Here is a 14,213-nt window from a genome sequence, read left to right on the forward strand (position 1 = left end):
TCCAGGAGAGTGTTGTAAGGCACACACTCAGTTCATAGGCAAAGTAGACCAGTCTTGCTGGGCCTGTGTGATAAACACAAACTCACACACATTCATAACTCCAACTGTATTCAAGTTTATCTGAGTTGCTGCCTCAGCCTACTAGACCTCATGCAGCAGCCCACTACAACAGCACATTGCAGGGAAGGACTGATCCTGGGCAGCTTTTAAGGCAATAATAATAATAATTTATATATTTATAATAATAGAGCGAGAGGAAACATTATGGGTCTGGTCGTCTTCGAAGTCACACTCTGTAACTGTTAGATTTTTTTGAATGAGGGGGTAGCCATTACTGTTCCTTCGACTCAGCAATCTATGCCGCAACCTGAAATTTGTTTAGCGCTTTGCAGAGTCTAAACTTATTCCTGTGCACAACTCCCCTTGCATTTGATCATTTTAATAAGCTGCAGACTTCATTCCCAGCTTTCTTATCCCGTGACCCCACTTGTTTCATTATCATCTAGTTTGAAGAATTCTGGACAGCTCAGAAAGCTTGCTCACAGGTTTTTGACATTTTTGCTGGTCGTGATGAAGGTATTCTTGTTGTGGTTTTGTAACCACCAATACCTTGCCCTAACGAGCCAACCTCTGATTTGCATGTGTACCCTGGAGGCTTTACGATGCTCACTTTAGAATGAAATTAACTCCATACATACGTGGGTGGCGCTGTGGTCTAAATCACGGAGCCTCTTGGGCTTGACAATCAGAAGGTCAGCGGTTCAAATCCCCGCAACAGAGTGAGCTCCCGTTGGTGTGTCCCAGCTCCTGCCAACCTAGCAGTTTGAAAGCAAGCCAGATAAATAGGTTCTGCTGCGGCGGGAAGGTAAATGGCGTTTCCGTGCACTCTGGCTTCCGTCACAGTGTCCCGTTGTGCCAGAAGGGGTTTAGTCCTGCTGGCCACATGACCCGGAAAGCTGTCTGTGCACAAACGCCAGCTTCCTCGACCTAAAACAAGATGAGCGCCGCAACCCCATAGTCACCTTTGACTGGACTTAATCATCCAGGGTACTTTACCTTTTTTTTTTTTCATTCTCTGAAGAGCACTGAAGAGCATATTATTTCATTCACCTTACTACTTTAAAATTATAAAGCACCTTTGGTGCCTAGGCAGAAAGGCAGCATATACAGTGGTACCTCGGGTTAAGTACTTAATTCGTTCTGGAGGTCCGTTCTTAACCTGAAACTGTTCTTAACCTGAAGCACCACTTTAGCTAATGGGGCCTCCTGCTGCTGCTGCACCACCGGAGCATGATTTCTGTTCTCATCCTGAAGCAAAGTTCTTAACCTGAAGCACTATTTCTGGGTTAGCGGAGTCTGTAACCTGAAGTGAATGTAACCTGAAGTGTATGTTACCCAAGGTACCACTGTAGATGCAAAGAATTAATAAGAACACATGCTCTGAGACTAAAACCCAAAACTGAAAGCAGTCTTCAATGCAAAGCCCCAGTAGGTCTGAGCACAGATTAAGACCCAGACAACAACAATTACGGACTTTTCCCCAACAAACTTGCCAGAGTCCAGTTTATAGTAAGACTGTTTGGGTTCTGTTAGAGTTGGAAGGGACCCTGAGGGTCATCTATCCCAACCCTCTGCAATGCAGGAATCTCAACTACAGCATCCATGACAGATGGCCATCCAATCTCTGGCAAAACAAAAACAAAACACCACCACCTGCAATGAAGAAGACCCCACTGCCTTCTGGGGGAGGTTGTTCCACTGTTAACAGTTCTTCCTGATGTTTAGGCAGAATCACCTTTCTTGTAACTTGAATCCATTGGTTTGGATCTTACCTTCCAGAGCAAGAGAAAAACAAGCTTGCTTCAAAACAAGAACCAGTGTCTGGGCACCAAAAAAAGAAAGAAAAGGTGTAAGTACTACAGGCAGTAAAGGGACGCGGGTGGCGCTGTGGGTTAAACCACAGAGCCTAGGACTTGCCGATCAGAAGGTCAGCGCTTCGAATCCCTGCGACGACGTGAGCTCCCTTCGGTGGCGTAGCGTGGGGGGTGCAGGGGGGGCCGGCCGCACCGGACGCAACATCTGGGGGTTAGGGTTAGGGGGTGCAAATCCACGGGTTAGGGGGCACAAATTACTTGCCTTGCCCCGGGTGCTGACAACCCACGCTACGCCACTGGCTCCCGTTGCTCGGTCCCTGCTCCTGCCAACCTAGCAGTTTGAAAGCACGTCAAAGTGCAAGTAGATAAATAGGTACTGCTCCGGCGGGAAGGTAAACGGCGTTTTCGTGCGCTGCTCTGGTTCGCCAGAAGCGGCTTAGTCCTGCTGGCCACAGGACCCGGAAGCTGTACGCCGGCTCCCTCGGCCAATAAAGCGAGATGAGTGCCGCAACCCCAGAGTCGGCCACGACTGGACCTAATGGTCAGGGGTCCCTTTACCTTTACCACAGGCAGTGAAGGGTATGCCATTCCCCTTCAGCACTAGAAATGAACGAACAAGCAAACAAATAATTAAACGCATGAATGAAAATCTTTTTTTCCAGGGAAGAGGTGGGTTCTAGAGAACATTGGCCTTGCATTTTCAGCTATTGTTGCAGTATCAGTTTCCCTCAGCAGATGGCTCTGTAGTGTCACTCTTGACTTCCAGCTGTCATTCCAGGTAAAACAGAGCTTTGCCAAGGCATGTCTCTGCTTGCGCCTCTCTCCCTCTCGGTGTTCTTTAGTAAATCCAACAGGGTTCAGTAGAACTTACTCCCGAGTAGGGTAGTCAGGTGCAAAAGAGGGCAGGGTTCCTGAACCTTCAATAGTTGTGCAGAAGACGTCAGAGGGATTGAAAGCTGCTGCTGCTGCTGCTGAAATTTCCTTTTCTACGCAACTATCGAAGATGAAGGAGCCCTCTTCTCTTTTGCACCTGACTATTCTATCCCAATTAAGTGGATACAGCAAAGCAGCTTCCTTTCAAACCCTGCAAAAAAGTGTTGCTTTTTATATTTCATTTTGTGCTCCTACAGCTATCCAGTTACAAAACCACAACAGCAGAACATAGCATAAAAGATGACTACAAACCTTTCCAAGACATTTGTCCTCTGGTAAAAGTTAATATAGACCTAAAATAAACTTCTTCATCACTTGTCGCCGTGATTCAACTCGACAGCATGAAACTCTGGTCTGGCTGCTAACTGTCTCTCTGTTTGCCAAGACTTAAGGCGTATCCTGCTTGTGACATCACACAGGACACAAGACTGTCATAATTGCATGCAGCCTCGCCTTATCGCCATGCCTACAACAGTGGCCAGTAAACCTCTGCAACTAGATAAACATCAGCCTGACTCAGCAGCAAGTCTGAAGTTTAATTTTGCAACCCAAAAGCCCACTCCCAGCTTTAAAAAGGACAAACCTTGTGTGCATTACTGCATAGCATTGCTTTTTGTTCTTGAATGAATACCTTAATCTGAAGGTTTCTCTCTAGTCCAGGAGTCAGCAACCTTTTTCAGCTGTGGGCTGGTCCACCGTCCCTCAGACCTTGGGGGGGGGGGGCAGACTATATTTTTTGGGGGAAATGAACGAATTCCTATGCCCCACAAATAACCCAGAGATGCATTTTAAATAAAAGGACACATTCTACTCATGTAAAAACACACTGATTCCTGACCGTCAGCGGGCTGGAGTGAGAAGGCAATTGGGCCGGATCCAGCCCCCAGGCCTTAGGTTGCCTACCCCTGCTCTAGTCTGTCTGGTTGTCTCAGTTCCTTTATTTTAAGGGAATATTCCTTAAAAAAAAATACCACAATCATAAAATGTGTTTTCTATGGCAGCACAATCTGGAATATGTGCAGCGGTTGTAGTTGTTGGCATCTGTCTGCGTGATAAGAGCATGGTCTTACTACCACCATCAACTGCAGCCTGTCTCCAAACCAGGATTCTGGGGCAGATTTTAGGGGGGGGAACCCTGGAAAAGCACTGGCTAAATTCAAACACCACCCCAAGCATCTCTAGAACCTCTTTTGGACCTCAAGATGTGTCCTAAGGTGAGGGTTGCCCTCTCATCACCAAAATTAAGCTAACACTTGAAAGGAGCTTCACTCCTTGCAATGCTGTCCCTCCCATCTCCTTTGGTGCCCTCCACCTCAGAGGGTTTCTGTCTGCAACAAGGGAGACTCCAAAACATCAGTCTACACATTGTCCCCTGCCTCTCCTTGCACTCAGACCCTTCGCTCTCAAAGTTAAAGCAATATTTCTATGGCCTAGAAAGTGACGGTAAAGGTAAAGGGACCCCTGACCGTTAGGTCCAGTGGCGGACGACTCTGGGGTTGTGGCGCTCATCTCGCTTTATTGGCCGAGGGAGCCGGCGTACAGCTTCTGGGTCATGTGGCCAGCAGGACTAAACTGCTTTAACGAATAAGAGCAACGCACGGAAATGCCATTTACCTTCCCGCCGGAGTGGTACCTATTTATCTACTTGCACTTTGACCTGCTTTCGAGCTGCTAGGTTGGCAGGAGGAGGGACCGAGCAACAGGAGCTCACCCCGTTGTAGGGATTCGAACCACCGACCTTCTGATCGGCAAGTCCTAGGCTCTGTGGTTTAGACCACAGCGCCACCCGCACAGGAAGCTGCATTACTGTATAGTGAGTCGGACCATCTATTTCAATAATCTCTGCACTGACAGGCAGGGTTTTGGGAAAGATACCATGATGGAGCATTTGCTTTGCACGTACAATGTCCTTGGCACCTCCAGCTAGGGCTAGGAATGTCCCCTGCCCAGAACCTGGGAGTGTTGCTGCCAGCCAGTGTAAACCGTATTGAGATAGATGAAGCACCTTCCTAAATTCTGTCACAATCACTAAGCAAGGTAAGAGAAACTCAGGTTATGTCCAGATGATCAACAAAAGTCAGAGAAACAGAGCCCCCATCTTCCTCTCATATGAAAAATGTCAGCTTGCTCAGCTTAAGGGCTTGACAGGATTTTGGGGTTTACCAGGTGACAGCTGAGCTATGAAGTTAAAAGCAAGAAGGAGAGCAAAAACAATTGAATCACTGAAGACTGATATTGGATTGATCAATGGTGATGTCACAATCCTGTCATGGAACAGGGAACATGGTCACTCTCTCTCTGGAAGTGCAGTTTTCAGCTAAATTTGAAATACATTTTAAGGAAAACTATAATTGCTAGAGCACGCCCCCCCAACCCGCTTTTAGCTATTGACCAAACAGCTATTTACAACAGACTGAATTCTAAAATTTAGAGGAAATTTAGGGGATGGCAGCATTGGTTTGATCCTGCAGAGCTCCCCTTAATATTCATTTACATTAATTAGGTGATGCTTTTAACGCAGCATCTCACCTGACGCTTTTGAAGCTCTCCATTATTCAGTGTGTCAGCATTTATTTTCTATCACTCTGGTGTTTCGTGCTTTTTGTGGTCATTTACTCCTGCCCATAGACAGATGCGGGTGGCACTGTGGGTTAAACCACAGAGCCTAGGACTTGCTGATCAGAAGGTCAGCGGTTCGAATACCCACGACGCAGTGAGCTCCCGTTGCTCGGTCCCAGCTCCTGCCAACCTAGCAGTTCGAAAGCACGTCAAAGTGCAAGTAGATAAATAGGTACCGCTCCGGTGGGAAGGTAAACGGCGTTTCCGTGCACTGCTCTGGTTCGCCAGAAGCGGCTTAGTTATGCTGGCCACATGACCCGGAAGCTGTACGCCGGCTCCCTCAGCCAATAAAGCGAGATGAGCACCGCAACCCCAGAGTTAGCCATGACTGGACCTAATGGTCAGGGGTCCCTTTACCTTTACCTATTCTTGCCCATGTGCTCCCTTGCCTTTATCTAAAGGACTCTTGGAGTAGGAGATGTTCCCCAAGGTACCTTCCACCTAGCCAAGTCACCAGAACTTAAATGGGGAATTGAAAACAGTTGGCATCTTATTGAAATGGATCCCCGCTCTGTATATTTTCATTAAGCCCAGACATGAAGAAATTGCGCCACAACAGGTTCTATGCAAATCTAAACAGGATATATACATGGCTTTAGACAAAAGCAGAGACGTAGCGGCAGACTAAGCAAAACCCCTGCCAAATTACAAATCTACACCCTTAAAGGCTACAATCTTTAGATTTAGTCTTCTGAAGTTTAAAATCTGATTGTATCCAGATAAAAAGACACCAGCCTTCGTGTGGCTGAATAAACAGATCTGTTCATCAAATAAAAAATACGGTTAAAGGCCCTGCCGCTCACGTCTTGGAAACAACTAGATTAAATTACTGTTTCTATGGCTGTATACTGTTAACGGAGAAATCTGAGGGCTCCCTTGGACAAAAAACAAGGACACCAGCCAGGAATACCAGAGCAAAACAGCAGCCAGTAGGCTTGGTCTTTATTGAAGACTGTCGCGACAGGACTCCCACCTGCCACAAGGTGGAACAAGATGGAAGCCCGGAACAAAAGAGCCCCCAAACTTTTATTAGCTGTTAATCCCCATGTTATACCCCCCAAGCTACATCACTAATACATCACAGTTACATCATGAAAGGGGAGGACTGGTGGCAGTAATCTGAGCATCCTGGACCCTGCCCCATGGTTCCCCTTGCCCTCCACCAAACACCCATCAAGTATAACAAAAAAGATATTTACATTTCCCTGTTTCCCAGCCAAATTAATCAAACCCTTTTGTCTTCATCTAGGTTTATTATTTCTGGAATGGATACCCGTCTGGCACTCAGGTATCAGGATGCCAGGGATTATCACTTAGGCAGAGGGGCTGCTGAGTAGCTGAGCTCACATGTCTTTATGAATTTCTGAAGTTTTCCCTGTGAGCCAGTACATAGATACATTTATCAGTGAATTCTTACATTTGGTATCGTGCAGCAAAGGCCCTTTGAATAGATAGGGAGAAACTGTGATGAAGTGTTTTGTGGGGACAAATCACAAAAGTCACAAAAGTGATTGTGCTGACTTTGGTAGTGGGCTGCATGTGCATGATATCTGCTGGAGGGGCAACCCCCCTCCCCAACCTATACATAAATTCCTGCTACAATAAACACCATCCATTTCAAGCAGCACTAACTGAAACAATCCCAGGGACCTGGCACACTAACTCCTAGGGTCGGAGGTGTCTTCCAGCCCCACAGTAGGACTGGCAAGAGGGGGCACAAGAGAGGAAGGTGCACAGTGCTGTCTCCTCCCAACGATGCAACATGGCGCATGACATCACACACACACAAAATATGCGCTGCCCCCTCAATCTTAGGCACAAGACGCATAGCTGTCAAGTGTCCCTTATTTGGCGGGACAGTCCCTTATCTCAGCGCCATGTCCTGCTGCTGTCCCTTATTGATGATGTCCCTTAAATAAGCTACTGAAAGTAATGGGGCCCTTTCTATGTCCAGCTGTCCTTTGTCAACAACAAATTGTTGCCGTTTTTTATGTTGAATATATGCTATATGGTAATTTATGGACCTAATAGGTATCTAAAGCCATTTGCAAACAACAAAATATGTATTTTATCAAAGTAATTGTTGATCCCTTATTTTGGCTGCTGATCCCTTATTTTCTAGGCTGCTGGTCCCTTATTTTCAAATCTGTAAGTTAACAGCTATGACAAGATGGCACCTCTGCCAGGAGCTGTAATTTACCCCTCAAAGAGCTACAATTCCAAGCCCATGATTATTTGGGGAGATTTGGGAGGTCTGGGTTCAAATTCCAGATTAACAAAATGTCCTAGACAAGCCCATACCATTTTAACTCTATTCCTCATCTGTACAAACCAGCACTTTATCTATGCAATCACACCTATGAGATTCCTAACCCCACTGTGTCCCACAGTCTACAGCAGAGGTGATCTTTGCTTTTATGACACCTTTATGGTGTGCTTATGAGAACATCGCAGATTGAATTATTTCCCCACCTGTCTTAAAGAACAGCATCTGATTAGTCTCTTGCTGATGACCTCATTAACTATAGTCAAACCCAAGAGAGATTTTCGTGGTGCATCTTCAGCCTATTGGTACCACAAAGTGTGGCATGTTGCCTTCAGGGAGAAGTTGGCCCAGAAAATGAGAGCTCCCCGTAGCATTTTTAAATCTGACAAATCAATTTTATTGATAATGAAAAGAACAGTCAGTATCCTCCTTTACATTACACAAATATTTGGAATACTTAGTTTTAGGATTTTATGTTCCATCAAGTCTGATTGTTCTTTGCTTATAACTTTCCACCCATAAACGACTGTTGATAGTTGCCTCCTTTTATTTTATCTCCCATTCATTTTCTGTTTCAGATTTGTCTTCACTGCTTCACTTCAGATTTGTCACACCGATAGCTTCCTTTGTGCTTTAACTCTGATGTTTTAGTATATATGGATTGCTTGGGGTGGCCAGTCCATGGAATTTGGGATATTGCTTTTCAGTTGCAAGACTTACCTGTTTGGTTGGTATTATTTCTGTATTTTTCCCCCCTCCCTATATCTGCTGTTTTTTAAATTAATAATAAAAACACAGATAATATATTTAATTCTATTCAATGCAGTGGTACCTCGGGTTATAGACGCTTCAGGTTACAGACTCTGCTAACCCAGAAATAGTACCTTGGGTTAAGAACTTTGCTGCAGGATGAGAACAGAAATCAAACGGCAGCGGCAGGAGGCCCCCTTAGCTAAAGTGGTTGTTATGTACTGAGTTGAATAGGATCCAGAATGTAGCAGTCTGATTGGTCCACGGGAGCCATCCAATCCAGCTCCAGGTGGAAGTGAATCCGCAACCTGATTGGCCTACAGTAGAATCCCAGAATTAGCCAATCACGTGGGGCCCATTGTGTAAATAATGTATATAAAGCAGACATTCTGGGGGAACGTCCATTCCTCCTCACCACTATGAGCTGAATAAAGAGCATGAAATCCACTCTCGACTCCGAGTATATTTCAGTGGTACCTCAGGTTAAGAACTGTTTCAGGTTAAGAACGGACCTCCAGAACGAATTAAGTTCTTAACCCGAGGTACTACTGTATAAAATATGTTTACTTCCATTCAATGTACAGCGTCTGTATGGAGTTCTTTGACATTATCAAAAATACTGCAATTTCATTAACTTCAATCCATTTGTCAGGCTTTAAAAGTAAGAAGCAGAACCCTGGATAAGTGAACCTCCCCTGAAAAAATTCTGCAAGACTTCTCTGCAATGGGCGTTGATGGAAGAAAAGGATAACATACTGTATGTGGAAACACTTTCCATGTTTGATTTGCCCTCTGGCTAGCTTGTTGTGCCAGCTTTTCAGCTAAAGCCACTGGCCATATCTGACCCTATCATGCCACCTTTTTATAGAAAAGTATTACCAGGAACTGTGTACAAGCCTGGGCTGTAAAAGTGATACAAAACATAATAAATAGTCAAATACCACAATCAGCAAGGGAGCAACTTATTCTCCCAGTAGTGGCGATTGCAGAAGCTGTGAAAGTTTAATCTTCCTGGAAAACATAATTTGACACATTTAATTATTCAGGCAGCTTCTACTTAGGGATGAGCTAATCTGTCAATTCCGGTTTCTCTCATTTCCTCCAACTCCCAGTCTTAATCTTAATGATTTCTCCAACCATCCACATGCCTGTGTACATGTTGCCTAATAAACACATTTCTGCAATGCAATTTCTCCTATCAAAGGGCATTTTTGTGTGCTGTATTCACAAATATATGCATGTTATTGTAGTATCGCAGTGCGTCGTTTTTGTACACGTTACTTAGCTGGAAAACTGCACTGCAAAATTGAGAAAAGTGCAAATTTTGAAGGGTGGGTTGTTGTTGTTTAGTCTTTTATTGTTTTCAAAATGGAACTAAAGAGGTTCATCATTAAATGTGAATGGAATCGAATTTCTCCCCCACCCCAACTTTTAGTTACTTAGTGCTTTCTTCAGTTTTTTAATACAGGCAACTCTCCGTTTGCACGGAAGTTGCGTTCCGGGTCATTGCGCATATTAAATAGCAGGTGGACATGGCAGACGACATAGAGATTTCTCCAAGTACCGTATTTTTCTCTCTATAAGACGCACCAGACCATAAGACGCACCTAGTTTTTGGAGGAAGAAAACAAGAAAAAAAAAATCTGAATCCCAGAAGCCAGAATAGCAGGAGGGATCGCTGCGCAGCGAAAACAGCAATCCCTCTTGCTGTTCTGGCTTCTGGGATAGCTGTGCAGCCTGCATTCGCTCCATAAGACGCACACACATTTCCCCTTATTTTTAAGGAGGGAAAAAGTGAGTCTTATAGAGCAAAAAATACGGTAGTTCTTACCGCCCCATATCCCTACTTAATGTGGATTACAAAATCTTTGCAGATATTTTGGCCAAAAGGTTGAAAAAAGTATTGGCAGGAATGATACATAAAGACCAAGCTGGCTTTCTCCCAGGTAGACATCTGTCAAATAACATGAGGAACTTAATTGACATTTTGGAAAAGTTACAAGTCAATATTAACTCAAAAGCTGTTTTGATATTTATTGATGCGGAGAAAGCCTTTGACAATATCTCTTGGAGTTTTATGATGAAAAATTTGCAGGGGATGGGGGTTGGAGAAAGGTTTGGAAATGGTATAGGTGTGATTTATTCAGAACAAAAAGCAAAATTAATAGTGAACAATGCAGTTACAGAAGAGGTTAAAATAGAAACAGGGACATGACAAGGCTGCCCAATTTCCCCTTTGCTCTTTATTTCAGTCCTGGAGGTTTTGTTGAACATGATCAGAAGGGACCAACAGATTCAGGGTATACAGGTCGGAGTTAAACATTATAAACTTAAAGCTTTTGCAGATGACCTAGTATTGACATTGCAGGAGCCAATCCCTAGTACCAAAAGAGCTTTGGAAATAATACAGGAATTTGGTCAAGTGGCAGGCTTTAAACTGAACAAATCAAAAACTATGGTTTTAGAGAAGAATCTAACGCCGATTGAGAAAGAAAGGTTTCAGGAAGAAACAGACCTAATATTGGTGAAAAAAGTAAAATACCTAGGGGTGAATATGACTTCTAAGAATGTTAACTTATTTAAGGATAACTATGAGAAGTGTTGGTCAAAAGTGAAAAAAGATCTTGAAATTTGGACAAATTTGAAGCTTTCCTTACTGGGCAGAATTGCGGTTATCAAAATGAATGTATTGCCAAGAATGTTGTTCTTGTTTCAGTCGTTGCAAATTATTGACAAGATGGACTGTTTCAAGAAGTGGCAAAAGGATATTTCTAGATTTGTCTGGCAGGGCAAAAAGCCCAGAATAAAGTATAAGATTCTTACTGATGCAAAGAATAGAGGGGGGTTTGCCTTGCCGGACTTTAAGCTATATTATGAAGCAGCAGCTTTCTGCTGGCTGAAGGAATGGCTACTTCTTGAGAACACAGACATACTAGATTTGGAAGGGTATGATAATGTTTTCGGATGGCATGCATATTTGTGGTATGGTAAGGACAAAGCACATAAGGCATTTAAAAACCATATTGTCAGGAAAGCACTGTTTAATGTCTGGGTTAAATATAAAGACTTTTTGGAGAACAAAACCCCAAGGTAGCTCTCACCTATGGAAGCAAAGGCTTTGAAAAAATCTAATATGGGATCTAACTGGCCAAAATATTGGGAAATTTTGGAGCAGGAAGGGGACAAATTGAAATTGCAGAGTTATGAGAAACTTAAAGACAAGGTGCAGGATTGGCTACATTATTTTCAAGTAAGAGAGGCCTATAATTTGGACAGGAAAAATGGCTTCCAGGTGGAAAAATGAAAGTTGGAAACAGAACTGCTAGAACCCAGTGCTAAAATATTGTCGAGAATGTATAATCTGCTGTTGAAATGGAATACTGAGGATGAAACGGTTAAATCTGCTATGATAAAATGGGCACAAGATATTGGTCATAACATTATGTTTGCTGACTGGGAACGGTTGTGGACCACTGGTATGAAATTCACGGCATGTAATGCCCTAAGAGAGAATATTATGAAAATGATATACAGGTGGTACATGACCCCAGTCAAGCTTGCAAAAATTTATCATTTGCCCGATAATAAATGTTGGAAATGTAAAGAAACTGAAGGAACATTCTTTCACCTTTGGTGGACGTGCCCAAGGATTAAGGCGTTCTGGGAAATGATCTATAATGAATTGAAAAAGGTATTTAAGTATACTTTCCTGAAGAAACCAGCGGCCTTTCTCCTGGGCACGGTCGGCCAATTGGTGCCAAAGAAGGACAGAACCTTTTTTATGTATGCCACAGCAGCAGCAAGAATACTTATTGCAAAGCACTGGAAGACACAAGATCTACCCACCTTGGAAGAATGGCAGATGCAAGTAATGGATTATATGGAAATGGCACAAATGACTGGCAGAATTCGAGATCAAGGAGAAGAGCTGGTGGAAGAGGATTGGAAGAAGTTTAAAGTCTACCTACAAAAACATTGTAAAATTTTTGAATGCTGAGGACATCGAAAATGAAATGAAGGGGTTCTAGTGATTAAGACAAATAAGAATATGAAGGGAGGGATAAGGATAAAACTGAATAATGAATGATCTTGCTAAACTAATTCTTAAAGTGGAATACAAGAAAGGAAGGCGGGTGGAAGTAAGGAAAATAAGGTTTTGAAGGATATTAACTTGAGAGAGAGCTCTTTTTTTCTATGTTAAATTTTCTTTTTTATGTTTTCTTTTTGTTTTTTCCTGTTTTGTATTCTGATGTTTGTTGTTTGTTGTTTATCGTGATTATTTTTTATTTCTGTCTCTATGTTAAACTTTTTTGTAAAATTTATTAAAATATTAATAAAAAAAAAATACGGTAGTTCTTTATAAGTAAGCTGGAACTGAACAGAACAGCAAACAGCTCAGCCGGCCTGCTTTTATAGGCAGTCGGCTGTCAACATGGTAGCAACAACAACCCAGGGTCCCCCGCCTAAATTAACTGACGTGGACCTGAGTGAAAACTATATACACGATACGCCTGGTGGCCAGGGTGAGAACTTCAATACATAACACCCCTCCCCACCGAGATAAGGTGTTAGTTACAATCATAGTGGTGAACATTGTTATGTATTGAAGTTCTCACCCCGGCCACCAGGAGTATTGTTTATGTAGTTTTCACTCAGGTCCACGTCAGTTATTTTAGGCGGGAAACCCTGGGTTGTTCTTGCTACAATGTTGACAGCCAGCTGCCTATAAAAGCAGGCCGGCTGAGCTGTTTGCTGTTCAGTTTCTATTCCAGCTTACAAAATAAAGAGCTGCTTGGAGAAATCGCTGTGTCGTCTGTCATGTCTACCCACTATTCAACAAGCATAGTCTTTTAAATAAGCTGGGTGCTTGGAAACCCTGCCGGACTGCCGAGGGCCCGTACCAAAGTCCGGGTGGCTGCCGGATTCTGGCTGCGACTGTGGTGTGACCAAATGTGGCGTTGAGCCCGATTTCCCTGGCTCCGCTGCTTTCGAAGGAACTGCCGTGAGCGGACTCGGCGGACGGTCAGGCACAGCAGTGGTCCGAGTCTCTGGAGACCTAGGCAGACCCACCGAAACGGCTTGGCTTGGCTCCGTGCCCGAAGTTTGTGAGGAAGATGTAGGTAGAGCCTCGCCTTCCATTAACGACTGCTCCAGAGCTAGGGCCATAGTTGGGGGCACAGAGGTAGTGTCCAAATCCCCAACCCTGCGCCTTAGCTGGTCTATGTGCCGACACCGCAAGCATCCGTTCTCAAGTGCCACCTGGTACGAACGGGGCCCTGTGACTCCCCCTACCGTGGCCGGCACCCAAGGAATGTCCCCACAAAGTTCCAGGCAAAAACCTGATTCCCCGAAATAAAGGACTGTGGCGCGTTAGTACAGTATTAAATAGTGGGTGGACATAGCAGACGACACAGAGATTTCTCCAGGTAGCTATTTATAAGTAAGATGGAACAGAACAGGCTCAGCTGGCCTGCTTTTATAGGCAGCCGGCTGTCAACACTGTAACAACAACAACCCAGGGTTCCCCGCCTAAATTAACTGACGTGGACCTCAGTGAAAACTACCGTATTTTTCGCTCCATTGGACGCAGTTTTTCCCCTCCAAAAATTGAGGGGAAATGTGTGTGCGTCCTATGGAGCGAATGCAGGCTTGTGTCATAGCCGCGCGCAACCCCTCCGGCAGGGAGAGGCTGCACGGGGCTATGGCTTCTTTAGCTCCATGCAGCCTCTCCCGGCAGGGAGAGATTGCGCAGGGCTAAAGAGGAAGCCAAA

The 14,213-nt window shown here is 44.2% G+C and overlaps 1 long non-coding RNA gene across 1 annotated transcript; it reads right to left on the bottom strand.

Moving 5' to 3' along the window:
- Nucleotides 1-233: 233 nt before the first annotated feature.
- LOC310846932 lies at nt 234-1,915 on the bottom strand. The gene is made up of 2 exons (XR_014565638.1): nt 1,833-1,915; nt 234-987 (listed from the first exon to the last, which is right to left on the bottom strand). It is a non-coding gene; the product is annotated as an uncharacterized lncRNA (long non-coding RNA).
- Nucleotides 1,916-14,213: the final 12,298 nt, after the last annotated feature.

This window comes from Podarcis gaigeae, assembly GCF_964106915.1.
Source record: "Podarcis gaigeae genome assembly, chromosome: 6".
Taxonomy (NCBI): Eukaryota; Metazoa; Chordata; class Lepidosauria; order Squamata; family Lacertidae; genus Podarcis; species Podarcis gaigeae.